This window comes from Myotis brandtii, unplaced genomic scaffold (assembly GCF_000412655.1).
Source record: "Myotis brandtii unplaced genomic scaffold, ASM41265v1 scaffold618, whole genome shotgun sequence".
Lineage (NCBI taxonomy): Eukaryota > Metazoa > Chordata > Mammalia > Chiroptera > Vespertilionidae > Myotis > Myotis brandtii.
In genome coordinates this window covers 459675-477826 of record NW_005370354.1, presented here as the reverse complement: position 1 = coordinate 477826, position 18152 = coordinate 459675, and positions in this window count along the sequence as shown.

Sequence of the window (18152 nt, the reverse complement as noted above, 5' to 3'; positions counted from 1 at the left end):
GGGGAGAGGCCAGCTGGGGAGCCACCCCTGCCCATGTGTAAACTCCCTTCGCCCTACAATAAAAAACGGATTAAAACTGCTGGAATGTAGCCACTGCCCAGAGCCCCCAGCAGCCGGAGAAGGGGTGTTAAATCAAGTGTTTGGCGTTAGTTAGCACGCTGGAGGGAGGGAGGGAGGGGCTTTCTCTTACTTTCCACCACGTCTTTTTGTGGTTTTGTGCTGACAAGGCAAGAAGTCTCACCCAAACAAACTTATTGAAGGACTGAGCCAGAGAAATACCATCCTACAAATAAGCAGGAATGAGCGATCGCTGAGACTGTTATAACCGGCAACAATCCCCTGGCCCCCTTCCCCATCCACTCACAGGCACCGGCCCCCGCGCTCCCCACCCATCTGCCTCTGCCACCGCCACCGCCACGGAAACGATAAAGATGAAATGAACCAGAGAGAAAGGAGATGCTATTTCCTTCCAAGGGAACGCCTCCCGCGTCGGTAGTCCACGGCGGGGAGGCATCCCAAAGCCGTGCCCAGGTGAAGGCGAAATACCTGGGCGCGCCGTGTGCAGACCTTCCGGGAGGGTGCTTGGAGTGGTTTCCTTCGGGATGTTTTCCCTCCTTTCAACCTGCCGGGTTGCATCAGAACGCGGAGGCTTGTCCTCTGAGGAAGCGAGGGGCAACTGGGAGCCTTAAAATATCAGATCAAGTGTCTACTGACTGTAATGTGCATCAATTGGATTCTACTCTTTAGGCGTATTGGTGACAACCAACGTAATCCCATCTCTGCGTCTTAATCCGGTTAGGTTCCCCGAGTGACAACCAGTCGCGGAAGTGTTCCCGGAGGCGCGCGCCTGCAACGTCCCCACTCGGGTTGTTTGGTCTCGGCGGCCGGGGATGGAACAGCTCCGCCACGCGTGGGGCGTGGGGAGGAATACTGACTAGCTTCCTTTAGCAACGCAGACAACCTTTACAAAGGAAACGGATAAGATCTAGACAACTGATTTGAAAGTGAAAGATGGGTGTAACTTAGGTTCGTTAAGTAAAGATCCTTGCATCTCCCTAGCTCCCTTTCTGCCGCCTTGATCTTCTTTCTTTTCTCCCCCCTTTCCCCCCCTCGCTTTCCAGTTTCTTTCTGAATCTTTCCTTTGGCTTCATACTCTTTTCCCAACCTTCGCGTTTTACTTGCTTCTTTTCTTCTTTCTGGCTCACCTTTCTTGCTTCCTTTTCATTTTTCTTTCATAAAAACCACAAAAGCACGTCGTCTTGGCCCTTGGGTTAAAGAGAGTAGTGTAACGGGAAGGAGTGTAACGGGAGGAAGGCTACCTGGAGCATCCGGGGTCTTATTTGTTAATTTTCAGCCCTCCCAGCTGCTCGCATAATAATAATAATAATAATAATAATAATAATAACAACCCGAATCAGATCCTCCACTTACAACCAAGAAAACTTCTCTGGCTTAAGGACCCCAACTTCTCCCATCTCTCTCTCTCTTGAAATTTAGCACAGAGTGGAGAGAACGACGGAGGGAGAAGCATTTTAATCCAAGGGCTTAGATTTCTCATCTGACCTACATGTACACGGATGCATATCATGCACCTGTAGGTGTGTCTGTGCATGCATATGAGGACTAAATATATATACACGTAGGCAAGCTGGGTGTTAGGAGCGACAGGAAGGGTGGACCTGCTTACTAAGCATTATTGCATTTTTAATAAAATAATCAAATTGGAAAGAAGCCCTTTGGTGTAATAACTGATGGCCGTCTGGATGTGCCATTAGCAAAGCCATTTTCTATAAGGGCGGCAACCAGGAGGCAGCCAGAGCAGCTCGCCACACAGGTGAAAAACAACAATCCTGTTTTTATTTTAAGTTAACTTCAGGGTTTGACTAACTTCTCTTGAAACTTTCTCTTATAACTTGTACTCACGCTGAGGAAGTGATGTCTCCTTTTTGTATTATGCGTTTGCTGAATTCAGATTTATTCCAGGAGTCACCAACAAGTCATAGAGTCAGAGAGGGGATTTTCCCATTGCCCCTCCTTTCTAGAAGAATGCTTTAAAGACCGAATGTAGGGGTAATTCTCATTATTCCGCCCCTGGAAATATAGATTCCGTCAGTAGATGGCGCACAGAGCCCTTCCACCGACGTCCTTACGTGACCTCTTTTAGAACAAAAAAGACCAGGAGTGGGGCGAGAAGAAAATAAATAAATAATCCTGAATACCCTAGAATAGATTCAACTTTTGGGTAAATTTATGCCAGTCTGTCAAGTTATTATTTATAACATTATAACAAGCTGACTATTAATTAAAAACAATCAAAAGAGAATAATAACAGGTTAATTTTGTATTGAGCATATCTGAAGACGTTTGCACTTTAAATGCGGTACAAATGTGAAACAACCTTTTGAGTACTTGACAATGTAATTGTCGATACTATTTTGCAAATAAATTTTAAGGCAAACCTCTTCCATACTAAATACCAAAAATATTAAACATGGAAGTGATGAGAGATAAAACCATCTGTCTATCCAAAAAAGCAATTATCTTACCAAAAATTTGTACTGTAGGACAGCACAATATGAAGCACCATAGGGCTAGTTTTGAGGAACAGGAAACAAAAGCAATTGACCTCGTTATAGCAAATAAAATGTTTGATGAAGAGTAAAAGAGGACAATGTGTGGGACAGATCTGAACTCCTGATCACTACCATCACCATCACCCTCATTTTGGCTCCAGCCTTTTTATTTGCAATTGTCTTGTTTAGTTTGGAAGTTGAGGAAAGTTTGGATGTTTCTAGCACAAAATAATGCCTTTAAAGAGAAACTATGGTGTAAAGAAGCAACTGTTTTTTCCTATTAAAATTTTATCTATTTATTTGTTGTGATAGATTACTGATGTATGAACTCAAATAATCAAATTAGTAAAAAAAAAAAAATAACCATTGCTCATGCATGGGGTGGGGGGATGATAATGGGACAGACACTAACCAGATATCTTGCAAATATCATACTCAGAGTAATTAATGGTATACTTTTTCTGTGTACTTCACCCATGTGTTCATTCCTGTGCCAGGCACAGAGTCAGGCTATAAGAATATAAGAATGGCAGGACTATTTCCAGAGATAAGAAATACACAAAGCTTTTTTAAACACCAGAGCCTCTTCATGTGTAAAGTATTCCCTATTTGAAATTTAAGCAATGCACTTACACATTCAGAAGATAAGAGTGCCTCCGCCATACTTTATACTTTAGTGGGCTGTATCTCTAATTTAATGAATAGCACCTAAAGGCCTTAAAATTAATCAAGGATATTTTGTAAGACCAACAATATGAAACAAGATAAGTATTGGAGAAAAGTTGATATAGTATGATTGATAAGGTCTTCCTAAAATATATGAGAATGCCAGTCAAATATTTATTTATAGGTAAAATACATATAGAGTGTCCCCCCAATAATGTATACACACACTTGAAATAATTACAAAGGCAGAGTTTATTAAAATACATTTCATTTTCAAAATTGAGTTATTAGCTGTTAAAGTACATGGACAATTTTTGGGACACCCTGTATTAAATGGAAACTGCTTACTGTAAAACTGTCTAAAAAGTAGACCATTTTACTATATCTTTATGTATATCTGGCAACTCTTCAAAGTCTACTGCCCAATTTCCTATTTTTAATAATGATGTGACTTTCTTGATTTTCAGTGGAAATTCTGTTTTTATATATGATTTCTCTGCTCCCATTTATATATTATGAATGGAAAGTTAAAATAATCACTCTATCCTAAAATCATAGACTATATTTTTACTTATGCTGTAAAAATGGAAAAATAGCATACCAGGCCTATGAACTAATAAAGACAGGGCAAACTTCAATTAAGACTGCGATAGAAACTTAGGAAGTAGAAATTATTTCCTTCAGTGTATTAAATGGTCTGAACAGTAGTTTGAAAATAATACTAAGCCTCTAAGAAGTGAGTGATTTACTACCTTCTGGTAAGATCAAGTGTCCTGATTGGGTTAAAGTATTTATAGTCAGTTCTGAATAATCCATGAGTATAATGTCCACTTTGTAGATAATCTACAATGACACAATTTATGTGTAGGGTTTTTTAAATGTAAATTTATGTTGGAATCAGTAGATAGATAGATAGATGATAGATAGATAGATAGATAGATAGATAGAAAGGAAGGAAGGAAGGAAGGAAGGAAGGAAGGAAGGAAGGAAGGAAGAGAGAAAGAAAGAAAAAGAAAATGCACATGACTACATCTTTTTGTCAGTTTCCATTCTATTTTTTCTCACAGAGAAGTTTATTAGCTCATCCTATCTCTTTTGGACCCCACTTTCGAACTTTCATTAAGAGATAGAACGCTTTGGCAAAAAACAACAACAACAAAAAAACTATTGATCTAGGGAGCAATACAAATTGATAGGGGAAAAAAAGGAATAATCATTTACCAGTGCTGAATCAAAAGAACTCCTAGAGGCAATTGGTAATTATAGTTCTATGATGTATTTTCTATGAAATTGAATACAGGAATATTAGTGAAAGACTGTCTTCTAACTGTAGTGGTAGCAATTTGGGGAAATTTCAAGTTGTAACAAGGAGATAAAAATCACTTATGAGAAGCAAAAGAGCTTTACTTATTTCCATACAATTAGACTCTTAACATATATTATTTCAATTGCTTTGCTTATGTTTCATGATTTTGACATTTTGGTTTTACTATTAATTCAGTGTATTCAATTAGCTTTTATTGGCTCTCCATTGAAGGTCAGCCACTCTTCCTGGTCCTTTGAAATCAGGCTACAAATATAGGATGTCTTTAACACTCTCATTTATTTCAAGGCATTTCACAATTATTACCTTGGAGTTGACAAGTTGTTACAAAAAATGAAAGATGTTATTAAGCACATAACAATAAACCCTTGTTATTCCCCTGTATCTCTACTTTAGAAAAAAGATTTAGTCATGACATTGGCAGTTACCCTAACTTAAAAAAAAAGATCGTTGAAATTATGAAATTATTTACTATGGTCACAAGCAACTACTGAGAGGTTTCCCAAATCAAAAATTCCATTTTCAAGGGCTCCAGTGGTCAAACTTGGGGCAACTTGAGTCTTTAAAAGAATCTGCGTCCATAATGATATTTTTAAAACGATAACAAGCAGGTAAAAGCGAAAGCTTCTCCTTACAGAAAAATATCAATATATATAAAAGGGATCCTAGAACTTAAAAATCGTTATTTTATAGTCACTAAGGTAGTAATAGATTTAGTCAGGGCTCATCAATATACAGCATGCTGGAAGTATGGAAAGTGAAAGATTTTTGGAAAATACATTATTCACAATGATGCAATGCTTCATTGCATCTCTCCACAGATTACATATCAATTAACAAAGGGAGAAAAGTGTCTTTACAGTGAAGAACCAGTGGCACCACTTGACCAAGTGGTTAAACTTAACATCAGCAGTAATGGGAAGAGCTGATATCACGTGCCTCTTTAGGTGATGTGATAAAAACCACATAGCATCACCTGTGTAGGATTCCTGCCAAAGGCGTTTGAATCTGTGAGAAAGAAACTGCACAAATCCAGATCACATTGGATATTTTACAAGATAACTGTCCTGGATTCTTGAAATATCAATAATATAAGCAACAACCTCTTCCCATCCCCCCACCCCCACCCCCCAAAAAAGTGAGGAAATGTTCAAGCAACTAAAGAAACGTGACAACTAACCATAATGCTTAATACTTAACTGGATTCTAGATCCAAAAACAAACATATAAACAAAAATCAGCTTAAGGAAATTCAAATATGTGCCATATATTGATGATACTATAATACCAAGGTTTTATTAACCGGATATGCTGATGGTAGTGTGGTTACACGGGAGATTCTCCTAGTTCTTAGGAAATACATACTGAAGTGTTTAGGAAAGCGTCGTAATCTCTATAACTTACTCTGAAGTATTGTATATCAGCCAAAATAATGAATATGTAAAGTTACATATAAATATAACTTGAGATAGAAAAGAGAGATCAAGAAAATGAGTAGAAGTGATCATTGTATAACCTCTCTGTAGATTTATTTTTCAAAATATACCTTCTAGGAGAAAAACGGATCCTCAAGATTCAGAACTAATTTCTGAAGTCACAGTTCAGTATATGTTTCTTCAATAGTATTCTTTTCTATTTCCGAAAAAAAAATTGCTTAACAAGGATAAAAGTAGGGAAAATGGGAAGAAGAAAATATTATAAAGGATTTTATTTTAAAGAGAAGACAGAAGGTTAGGACTGAGGAGGCATTTGAAGCTTTATATTTTCCCTTTCTGCTCACCATCAAAAATAATTTTTAAAAAAATTATAATAGAGTGATGGCATCTGGTTGACTGACATCTTTGAGGTCTGTATCTGTGGGTGATCTCAGCTTTTCTCTGGCAATGAAGGGCGCCAAAAGGGAGCAAGACACAGGACATGGGTTTGGCATGCCCTGCTGAATTAGTGATAATATTTTCATGTGGATGTTTTTTCAAAAGTAGATGCTGTGTGTGAGCGGTTTCTCTCATGAGATTACAGCAATTTAAAGGTCATTCAATTCTACAGACCGCTTAATTGTGCCCCATTAAGCCTTTCTCAAAAAGAAGTGTGGGGGTTTTTTTTAATAGCATTCAAGGACTGCCAATATCAGCATTGTCTAACTCAAAAAGATTATTTTTTTCATGGCTTTTATCACTGACCCAGTGTATAATGCACTGCCTTTCCCTTTTTATTGCTCAAGGGCAGCTGGATGAGTAGCCTGGGCTCATGTGGAAACCATCTAATGCTTTTATTCTCAGTGAATATTTTCTTTAAAGGTCGCCTACCTCTGACACCTGTCAGGTTAGCACTCTTCAGAATCAGGAATAGGACCTTTTCTTGCTCAAGTAGAGCCAGTACAATGTCTAAGGACCAAACAGAAGTCTTTGAACAAATAGCAGGTTAAGAGATTGTTCTTCAGGCTCTCATTTTAAAGCAAGCATCCTTATGGGGAATTTTTTGCCAACCAGGTACCAGCGGAAGGAATGTGGTAAGAGTACACAAAGTAGGAATCAGGTAGAGAGCTCTGTGTTTCTTTCCCAAACTTGAAAGAGAATGCACAAAGGCACCACTCACTCCTTTAAATGTCGGTCAAGTGTAGGGGAGGTCAAGAAGTGAAATAAGTGGAGAGAAAAAAAATCAGGCCCCAAATAAAGAATGAATAAACAATATAAACCCAAACCACTTTAAGAAAGAAAAATCCAGACTAGACCACAAAACAAATGTATGGGAATTATAAATGTAATAACTCTACTGTGGAAAAATCCTTTTTACTCTGGGGGAAAAGCTTTTAGAGACAGACTTTGATTTTTATTCAGCAACCCCAGTGTGGCAGCGATAATTGCATATAACGTAGTCCATATAGTTTCTGAATTAATTAGTTGTTTTACTGTGGTTCTTACCCAAGCTGTGGTTATTTGGTAAACAAAAGGCACCAGAAGTGTCTTTTGGAGATGTCAGTCCCCTTCACTTTTCCTTCAATCAAGACGTTGTATTCTATTATATAAACCTATGTTTAAAACCGTGTACTGATTCCACTGTATGGGTAATGTTTTGATTTAGAGCTGAGGCGATGGTCTGACTACATGCCAAAACTGAAGTTGAGCCTTAAGGCAATAATCATTTTCACATGGCAGCAAAAAATATGTAAATCCAGCTTCCAGGTCACAACACAAAATATCCCAAGTCATTTTGCCTCCCTTGATTTGTCACCTTGGTACAGAGTTTGTAGCTTGAGACTCAAGGTTCTGAATTTTGTTTTATTTTGAGAAGAATGGAAAGAAGTTGTGATTCCTCTAGTTCAGTAGTTCTCAACCTTGGCTGCACATTAGAATCACCTGGGAATCTTTTTAAAATCCTGATTTCTGGGCCTCATCCTCCGGAAATTCTGTTTCTTTGTTACTAATGTTGTGGCCCCCCATAACAAAAAATTTCTTTGTTACTAATGTTGTGGCCCCACCCCATAACAAAGAAACAAAATTTCTGGAGGATGAGGCCCAGAAATCAGGATTTTAAAAAGATTCCCAGGTGATTCTAATGTGCAGCCAAGGTTGAGAACCACTGCTCTAGTTCTAATTAAGAGTAAAACTGACACTTACCAGTGGATAAAGTTGCTTCTGCTTCTAGATTAATTAATTTATAAAACTGTTGAAGGAATACATTAAAAATAAACAGAAAAGAATGTTTTCCTAACATTATAGGTTTATTGAACAAATATTTATTGTACACCTATTATATAAAATTCAGTGGAAAGCCCTGGCCCGGTGGCTCAATTGGTTGGAGCATCCTCAGCTACACCAAAAGATGCCAGGTTTGATTCCCAGTCAGGGCACATACCCAGGTTGTGGGTTTGATCCCCAGTCAAGGCACCATTTGGGAGGCAACCAATCTGTTTCTCTCCCATATTGATGTTTCTCTCTCTCTCTCTCTCTCCCCCCTCAAAAAAAAAAGCTATAAACATATCCTCAGATGAGGATCAAAAATATTCAATGGAAAGACTATTTGGATAGAGTGGTAGTGGTTAAAGGAGGAAGAGATAAAGAAAAAAAAGACACAGAAAATAAATACTTGGAATCCTGTAGAGAAATAAAATCTGTCAAAAGGCAGTTTTGAAAAACTTATAAGTACTTAATATTTGAATTCCTGGATTAAATCTACTTGTTATATAATAAGAAACAATACGAATAAGATATTGTGGGCACAATTAGAATTTCACAACAACTTGGAAATGGAGAAGTATGGGCGTTTATCATTACACAGGATAAATCAGACTAGAAAAGCTTTTAGAGATCACACAGTCTTAGAATTTCAGAGGTAGAAGGGATATTATTCATTGATACTTCTCATTTTAGGAAAGTTAGATAAAAGTAATATCTATATATATAATCTATATATATAAAAGGCTAATATGCAAAGTGTTCCCTCAGGAGTTCAACCGGGAGACCAGGAGTTCAATCACTCACTATGATGTGCACTGACCACCAGGGGGCGGCACAGAACAAAGGAAGGCCCTGATTGGCCCTGATCTCTGGCCAAGTCTGGGACTCTACCTGTGCATGAATTTTATGCACCGAGCTGCTAATATAGGATACCGTGAAGATGCACCCAACTTTATTCTTCCAGTTAAGATAAATTAGAACAGTCCTGGTCCTGATTTTATTATTCTTTCCCCACTACTCTACTATTTAAGAATATCAGTCTCTCTGAAAAGCTGGCTTTGTGTTTCATGGGTAGAAACTTTGAAAAATTATGTCTAAAGGTAATTGCCGAGGCTTTATTGTTTAACTTTACATGTTAGGAGGTAGGAGCTCATTGAACTCATATGAACATATATATGAAACATGCTACAAAACAATATTAAATCTATCTTAGAGTATTTTTTTCTGTTTAAAAGGATTGACCAAAATACAAATTGGCTCAGCTACTCCTTAATGTCAAAGATAAAATGATTTAACTCTTGGGTATAAGAAGCCCACTTGGCAACACTGGGAAACATAAGTAATTCTGAGCCATGCACATTTCTCAGAAAGGAAGCTCTTTGACATCAAGAAGTTGTCTCCAGTTGGCAGGAACAGCAGACTTCCCAAAATAAATTTGAGGCATCATATTCTTTTGTAGCAATAAAAAATCATTTCAGAATCATTTTTTATTAAGCTACTAATAAAAAATTTATTTAATTAGGAATAAAGACCACCCAAATGTAACCATTAAACCAGATGCAAAAGTGGTATTTTTTAAATCCCCAAATCAGTTTTCATGTTGGTATTGTTTTTTTTTTCTTTCAGTGCAGTGAATACACATAGTTTTCTAAGTACTTATTCTCCAAAACAATCACGGTAAAACTAAAAGTCTGGCTTTGTTGAGTCATGACAGTTCTCATCTACAAGTCATTTAAAAGCCATTTTCAGGAAAGAATACATTTTCACAAAGAAGAAAATCATTAAAAAAAAATAGGAGAGCCCTAGCCGGCTTTTCTCAGTGGTTAGAACATCGGCCCTCAGACTGAAGGGTCCTGGCGGGTAAGCACTTCAGGTCAGGGTAAGTACCTCGGTTGAAGAGCTCCACCCCCGGCCCTGTCAGGGTGCGTGCCGGAAGCAACCAATTGATATGCCTCTCTCACACCCATGTTTCTCTCTTTCTGTCTCTCCCCCACCCTTCCACTCTCTCCAAATGTCAATGGAAAAAATATCCTCGGGGGAGGATTTTTAAAAAAGGAGATTATATAAGAAGTGTGTGTGTGTGTGTGTGTGTGTGTGTGTGTGTGTGTGTTGGGGGGGGGTGGTGGAATTAGTAATTGGAAAATTTAATATAAATATGTGAATTTCTTCCTTCTCCTGAAAAAGAAAAAAAGATGTGGCCACCCAAGGCTCACATATCTGAATGACAACACAGAAGACACCTCAGGTCCTCATTAGACTAGGTAATCCTTCTCCAATTACCTACAGTTCTCTGTCTATTGCATTCATTTACTCAACGGGCATAGCCCTTGAGACCTTTTATATGGCAGTAAAGATAATCTTATCCCTAGGATCCCATTGCTGTTATACAGCAGATGTGGGTAATCAATGGTGGGCAAACTATGGCCAGCAGGTCATATCAGGCTTTAAGTCTTTTGAGCCAAAAATAAACCAATAAATAAACAAGTAAATAAATAAGTAAGTAAAGCTTTTAAATTTTAAATAATTAAATAAAAACTTTTCAAGATATTTCATGACGTAAAAATTATTTGAAATTCAAATTATTGTGTCTACATAGAAAGTTTTATTGGAACATAGTAAAACCCATTAGTTTACTTATTATCTATGGCTGTTCTTTGCACCAAAAGGGCAGAATGGAGTAGCTGTGACAGAGACCATATGGCCCACAAAGCCTAAAATATTTCCCTTCTGGCCTTTACAGAAAATGTTTGCTGACCTGATTGGGAACAGTACTGTTCAATAGGAATGTAATATGAGCCACGTATGTAATTTTAAATAGTCTAGTAGTCACATTTTTTAAAAAGAAAAAGAAACAGATAAAATTAAGTTTAATATGTTTTATTTAAAACAACATATTCAAATATTATCACTTCGATATGCAATCAATATAAAACTTATGAATGAGATAATTTACAATCTTTTTTCATAGTAAGTCTTTGAATTCAGTGTCTGTACAGTAGCAGTATATCTCAAAGTGGATTGGCCATGTGGCAAGTGCTCAGTAGCCACAATGGTGCTAGCAAGTTGGAAGGACAGCACAGATTTAGAACATGAGGATATTCCTAGGAGGAGGCAACAATTTAGCAAAGCAATTAAGTCCATTTATATAATAAGGTGCTCAGGGGTATAGGAAAAGTGGAGTAGGAAGAAATGCCTCTAGGCTTGAGCGTGAAATGTAGTGGAGTGAGGAATTGAGAGTGGGCTCTGAGGAGGGAAGGTACTGGGCTGCCTCGCTGAATAGAGCAGAAGACATATGGGAGAAGAAAGGATGATTTTAAGAAGAATTGGGGGGAATCTATAGGTCTTATTCATGGGGTTCAAAAAACCCCTGAAGATCTTATTTTTTGGTGTTAGTGAAATATTTTTAAAATTAAATTTATCGGGGTGACATTAAATAAAATTACATAGGTTTCAAGTGTACAATTCTGTGCTACATCATCTGTATATTGCATTGTGTGCCCACCACCCAATGTCAAATCTCCTTTGTCACCATATATTTGACCCCCTTTATCCCTTTCCCTCTGGTAACCAACATACTGTTAATTTAAAATATTTAAGTTTGCATGGACTTCACTCTTTGTCAAGAACACTGCTCTAGCCCTAGCTGGTTTGGCTCAGTGGGTAGAGCGTCAGCCTGCGGACTGAAGGGTCCCTGGTTGGATTCAGGTCAAGGGCACGTACCTGGGTTGCAGGCTCCATCCCCAGTAGAGGGCATGCAGGAGGCAACTGATCAATGATTCTCTCTCTTCATTGACATTTCTATCTCTATCTCTCTCCTCCCTTCCTCTCTGAAATCAATAAAAATATATATATTTTTAAAAAGAACACTGCTCTAGATTTGAGCCCCAAGGATTAAAGCTTCAAAATATTAACAAATATTTTAAAGGAGGGGGCTTTTAGTCAAAAAGGTGTGGGTAGGGAGAAAAATCCCTAATCTATCTCTCTTTTCCTTCCCTAGATAGAATGTGGGAGTGAACACTTCTTACTGCCTTCTCCACCATTCCCCACTCCCCTCCATTTGAGAAAGGGTGGCTAGTCTCCCGCTCACTGGGTCTCTCATTTCTGGCGGAAGAGTGCAATGTTACCAGCCACTGGTCTACACTCTCTTGTCCCTTCATGCTGTTAGCTGCGGCACCGTCTCTCCCTTTGTGCTCATCCCACCCCTTTCACATTCTCTTTCATGTAGTAATAGACATACAATTCTAAAGCAATACAGTAATTATTATAATGGAGGTTTATTTTATTGAGGTGTAATTGACATATAACATTATATTAGTTATAATGGAGCTTTGTTTAAAGTAGCATAACAGCACCCAGGCCTGGGGAGCTCAGTTGGTTAGAGCGTCATCCTCATACACCAAGGTTGTAGGTTCAATCCCCGGCCAAGAATTAACCAATGAATGCATAGACAAGTGGAACAACAAATCTCTCTCTCTCAAAAAAAGAAAAAATCAATCAATAAATAAAATAATAAAGTAGCGTGAGAACAGAAAGGAGAGTTAGCGGGTTAGAAGACTTTCTTCACAATCAGGGGTCTTCGTCTGCTACTCACATCACTTTATATAATACCATTTTGTCATTCAACATTACTATGGAAATGTTACTTTTGAGTATGTATTGTTATATGTGAAAATTAGATGGTAAAAACTTGACAAGTCAGAATTTTTATATGCGTATTATAAATGTGGAAATAAATGAGAAATGTACTTTTAGAAATCCCTAAGATAATGAAAGCATTGCTTGGACACTGAGATTATGCCCAAGGTAAAACATGTTTTCTAATTTTTTAAATTGAACAAACACTTATATATGCCAGACACTGTTATAAGTACTTTACAAATATTAACTTTTTAACCCCAATAATACTTCCATGAGGTTGAGATACTATTATTTTCTTCGTACTTCCATGAGGTTGAGATACTATTATTTTCTCCGTGTTAGGCCTGAGTACTCTGAGGCACTGAAAGATTAGTACCTTGTGGAAGGTCACTAAGCTACTGAGTAACAAAGATCTAGGACAGTGGTTCTCAACCTTCTGGCCCTTTAATACAGTTCCTCATGTTGTGACCCAACCATAAAATTATTTTCGTTGCTACTTCATATCTGTAATGTTGCTACTGTTATGAATCGTAATGTAAATATCTGATATGCAGGATGGTCTTAGGCGACCCCTGTGAAAGGGTCGTTTGACCGCCAAAGGGGTTGCGACCCACAAGTTGAGAACCGCTGATCTAGGGTGACCCACTGTCCCAATTTGCCTGGAAGTGTGCTTTGAAAAGTCCTGCATCCCCAGTAGAACTCTTCAGTCCTGGGAAAATCAGGATGGGTGGCCACCCAAAAGTTCAAACCCTGGCAATCTGACTCCAGACTTCATGCTACTAAGGTGCTCTCGCCCTCACAATAATGCAGGGATAATCTAATAAGTGTGGAAACACCTTATGTAAAAATAGATCGAACAAAAGCAACCCGGAAACCTGGGCCTTTTACAAGATGCTGCACTTGGAAGATTCACCTTCAGCTCACCTCGTCTTCTAATAAACACTCCAGAATGTGCTAGGGTTAATTTGCACCAATTGCTTGCAGCTGTAGAGCAGACATGGTAATTGCAACGTTTCCAGAAAATCAGGCAGAGGGAAGATTGGAAATTCCCCACGAGAATGGCAAAGATGTCTCACTCTTCACAAGTGGGGGCTATGGCAACCTGAAAAGTCTGTAAATCCAACTGGGAGCATGCCATGTTGTTTCTTGCTTTGTCTGTTTCTGTAAGTTTCTGTATCCATGACCATGAAGGAAACTTTTTGTTGTCTGTGTCTATTGGCCTTTTCCCCTCAATCATCGTAATTGCTTTGTCATGCGACCACCACACTAAAGAAGAACCTCTGGCCCTAACCAGTTTGGCTCAGTGGATAGAGCATCAGCCTGCGGACTGAAGGGTCCCAGGTTCGATTCTGGTCAAGGGCATGTACCTTGATTGCAGGCATCTAGTATTATGTACAAGATGGAGAAGAAAAAAGGGAAGTTTTGAGCTCTTATTTTCCATGTACTGTGTCTTATGTTGTTTTATATCCCCTGGTATTTACTTCCCATAGAATCTTATCAGGTAGATCTCATTATCTTTATTTCACAGATGAGTAAGCTAGAGGTTTAGAGAAGTGAAGCTCAAGACCACACAGCTAATATCTAGATCTGGGATTCAGAAACAAGCCTGGATCCAGGCTGCGTTTGCCATACCTTGTGAACAGTGGATGGCTCCTGAGTCAGAACAAAACACAATAGTCCACTTCTGAGAACACACCTCATGTTTCCCAAATTAAAGGTACATAGTGAGGTATCATTTAAATCCAATTTCTTGGAGCTCATCTGTGTGGAGAGAGGTGAACATCCTATTTACAAGTATAGGATGGTGTTTGGTGACATTGGTTTGCTCTGTGAAGACTGGTAGTTTCAATCATAAGGAACATGAAAAGGAAAAAAGTGTGGAAAACAACAGCAAGACCAGAGGGGAAGTGAGTGAAGGCAAAGATGGGGGAGGGCAGAGAACCAGACCTTGTCACCAGTCTTCTAATCTTGCTCTTTGCAAGTTTATTGTTCTTTCCAATTCATTAACCATTGATTGTAAATTGGTATAGTTTCTTGCCCCAGGCTACCTTCCTTCCCTTCTGCACTAAGTGGGCAACAGATGTACCAACTGCCTATTGGAAAAATTTCCCATCACCTGTCTTTCAGACTTACTCCTGAGAGAAAATGTAAAAGACCAGCTGTTCACTTGTGGTCATATCATACAAACCCACCTGCAACTAAGCCTGCACTTTTTCTTCCCCTGTGAAATAGTCATAATTTCCCATGAGACTACAGATGTGGGTTGAGAAAGAGCTGGTAAGGCAATAGGAGCAACTGTGGGAGTGTGGGTCACCTGTTCATGTAATGTTATTGAGTTTTCAGACTGACTTTTTTTGAGCCTTATTCTGCTCCAACTTTATGACTCAATAAATAATACCCAGTTCATGATGGACAGTTTGGGTTGCCTAGCATCTCATCTTCAAGATTCAATCTCTATCAGGACCTAAACTTAGCCTTGTTCTGAGAATTGGTGCCCAGGAACTTGTGGATTCATGGAAGGTTCTGGATTCTCTTCTCTAAAGAAGGCACAGGGTTTCCTGTGTGCAAACAAGGCCCTGCACTAAAGCCTCATTGAACATCTTCTCTAACATGGTTTAGTTGCTGCATACACCAGGATAAGGAGGACAACATGGTTTTCACTTCTATTATCTTAGTTAAGCTTCACAACAATTTGATCAAGTGGAAGGGCACATTTAATCAGAGAGAAAAACCTAGACATGGCTCTATAAGTTCAATGCTTTGATCAAGTTTACATGTCTATCAAGTGGCAACAGCTGGTCTCAGAATGCCAACTGCAACACAGTCTCTTTGCTCACCCAAATAGCTGCCTGAAGGCATGTTTATATCACCAGTCCATGGAATCTTCTCAGTGCACAGGAACAATTTAGATTTATCAATCTTTGATCAAGGGGAAGGGCACGGGGTGGGGTGGGTGAAGGCAGGATGCCAGTGGGTCTCAGTGCAGGCTGATTTTGTTGAGCTCCAAAGGACCACATTCACTAACACGATGGCTTCATTGTAATATACTATATATGTAACTATTTATGAATAAAATTATATTGGTCTAAAATTTGCTTTAAAATGGCTGGGAAGAGAGAAATCAGTAATGAAATAAGATGAGGCATCCTATATAATAAAAGGGTAGTATGTAAATTGTCCCCTCTGGGAGCTTGACCAGGGGGCAGGGCTGGCTGGGGGAAGGGAGGGAGGCCCCGGCCGACAGCCAGCAGCTGCTAGGGACCCTACCAGTGCACGAATTTCATGCATTGGGCCTCTAATAGAAAATAATGGTCAATGGTTGGTATTCCAAACCAACTTGAAAAAATATGTGCAAAACCTCAAGGGACTGGCCAGTAGTCCCTGATCACCCCACTGAAGCATGCTTTATCCTTTTTAAGAGGCCCTTCCTTCCACACAATAATCAGACAGAACTGATTTGTGCACACATTTCTAATTTAGAAGTTAATATTTTTTTTTCTGGGTGTTTTTTTTTTTTAATTTTAAAAAATGGAATAAGGATATTTGTTTTAATCCTTAGCACAAATGTTTATTAGACTGGAGATTAGCAACTTTTAAAATTTCAATTCTTTTATTCTTTCCTAATGTTTATATCACAGTTTAGTTTTCTAAAACTGGTCATCTCTATAAAATTTTACTTGGTTTAATAATCATTCATTGACAAATATTTCTTGAATACCTATTTTCTCTTAGGCCCTGTGGAAACAATAATTGACAAGATTGACAAGCCTGGCTGCTGCTCTCATAGAGATTATACTAGTAGTCCAGTGGCAAAGCAAAAAATTATAGTGTGATATGTGTAAGGAACATGACAGAAACTTACTTTGCCTACCCACTATCTATTAACCATGTTTTTCCTGTTAAGAGAACCCTACTTTGGTGGGAAGCAAATGACATGCCCCATTGTAGCAGATTGTATTTCCTCTAAATGACCACACCAATATTTTGATCCCACATGTTCTTCTAGAATCTGCCACTAAGAGGTAAAATCTATTTTCCCTCCCCTTTAACCTGGGCAGGGTTGTCATGGGGAATGGAGTACAGCACAAGTAACCCTGTGTGAATTCCAGGCCTTGGTCATAAAAGCCAATATGGTTTCCCCTGGGTCTCTCCTGGGACTCTCACCCTTGGGACTCAGCCACCATAGTGTGGGGAGCCGAGCAGCCACATGAAAAGGTCTTGGGTAGGTGTTCTAACCACATTCCAAGTTCAAGTCTTCTTGGCCCACATCCAGCATCAACTGCTGCTGTGTGATGCCAAGTGGAGCAGAGACGGGCCATTTCTGCTGAGCTTTGCCCAAATGGCACATTTGTGAGAAAAACTCTTTTTCATTTTAAGCCACTAAGTTTTGAGTTGGCTTGTTAGACATCAATCGATACGCAGAAGACCAACTTTTAAAAGTTGCATTTCCCAGCTTTCCTTGCCCAGTGGAGTGGCCATGTGACATAATTCTGACCAATGAGATGTAAGCGGAAGCCACCAGATGGGGTTCTGGGAAAGACTCAGCAGAGGCCTGACTTCAGGACCTGGATCCTTGTTCTTTTTTCTGCCAACAATTCAGAGTGACCACTAGAGCTCCAGCAGCCCTTTTGTAAGAATGGTGATGAAGGCCACACCCTAAGATTTCCAGAATAGAAACCTAGAAAAGGTACATAACATTCTTAGCTTTCAGGGTAATGCAAATTAAAACTGCAACGAGATACCATGTCTCACTTCCAGAATGGCAAACATTAAAAAGATTGACAAAAAGAAATGGGGGGGAGGGTTGACGATACCAGAATTTGGTGGGGATGTGGAACAACCAGAACTTGCCTACATTTCTAGTATGTGGAGTACAAAATGGTATCAACACTTCGGAAAACTGTTTAGCCGTTTCCAACAATAACATAAAATATACCTATTCTATGATCCAGTTATATTTAATGTCTATATTTTTATTAAATTTGAAATATGAAAACATATGTTTATAAAAAGACTTATGTAAAAATATTTAATCATTATAGACAGGAAACAATCCATAAGTCCAACATAAGCACTGATAAAATGGATAAACAAATAGCAATTCATACACTACATTGGAATACTGTGCAAGAAAAAATTAATGGCCTGGTCGGTGTTGCTCAGTGGTTGAGCGTGGACACTTGTACACAGAGGTTCCTGGTTCCATTCCTGGTCAGGGCACATGTCCTGGTCTAGCTTGATCCCCAGTGGGGATATGCAGGAGGCAGCCGACCA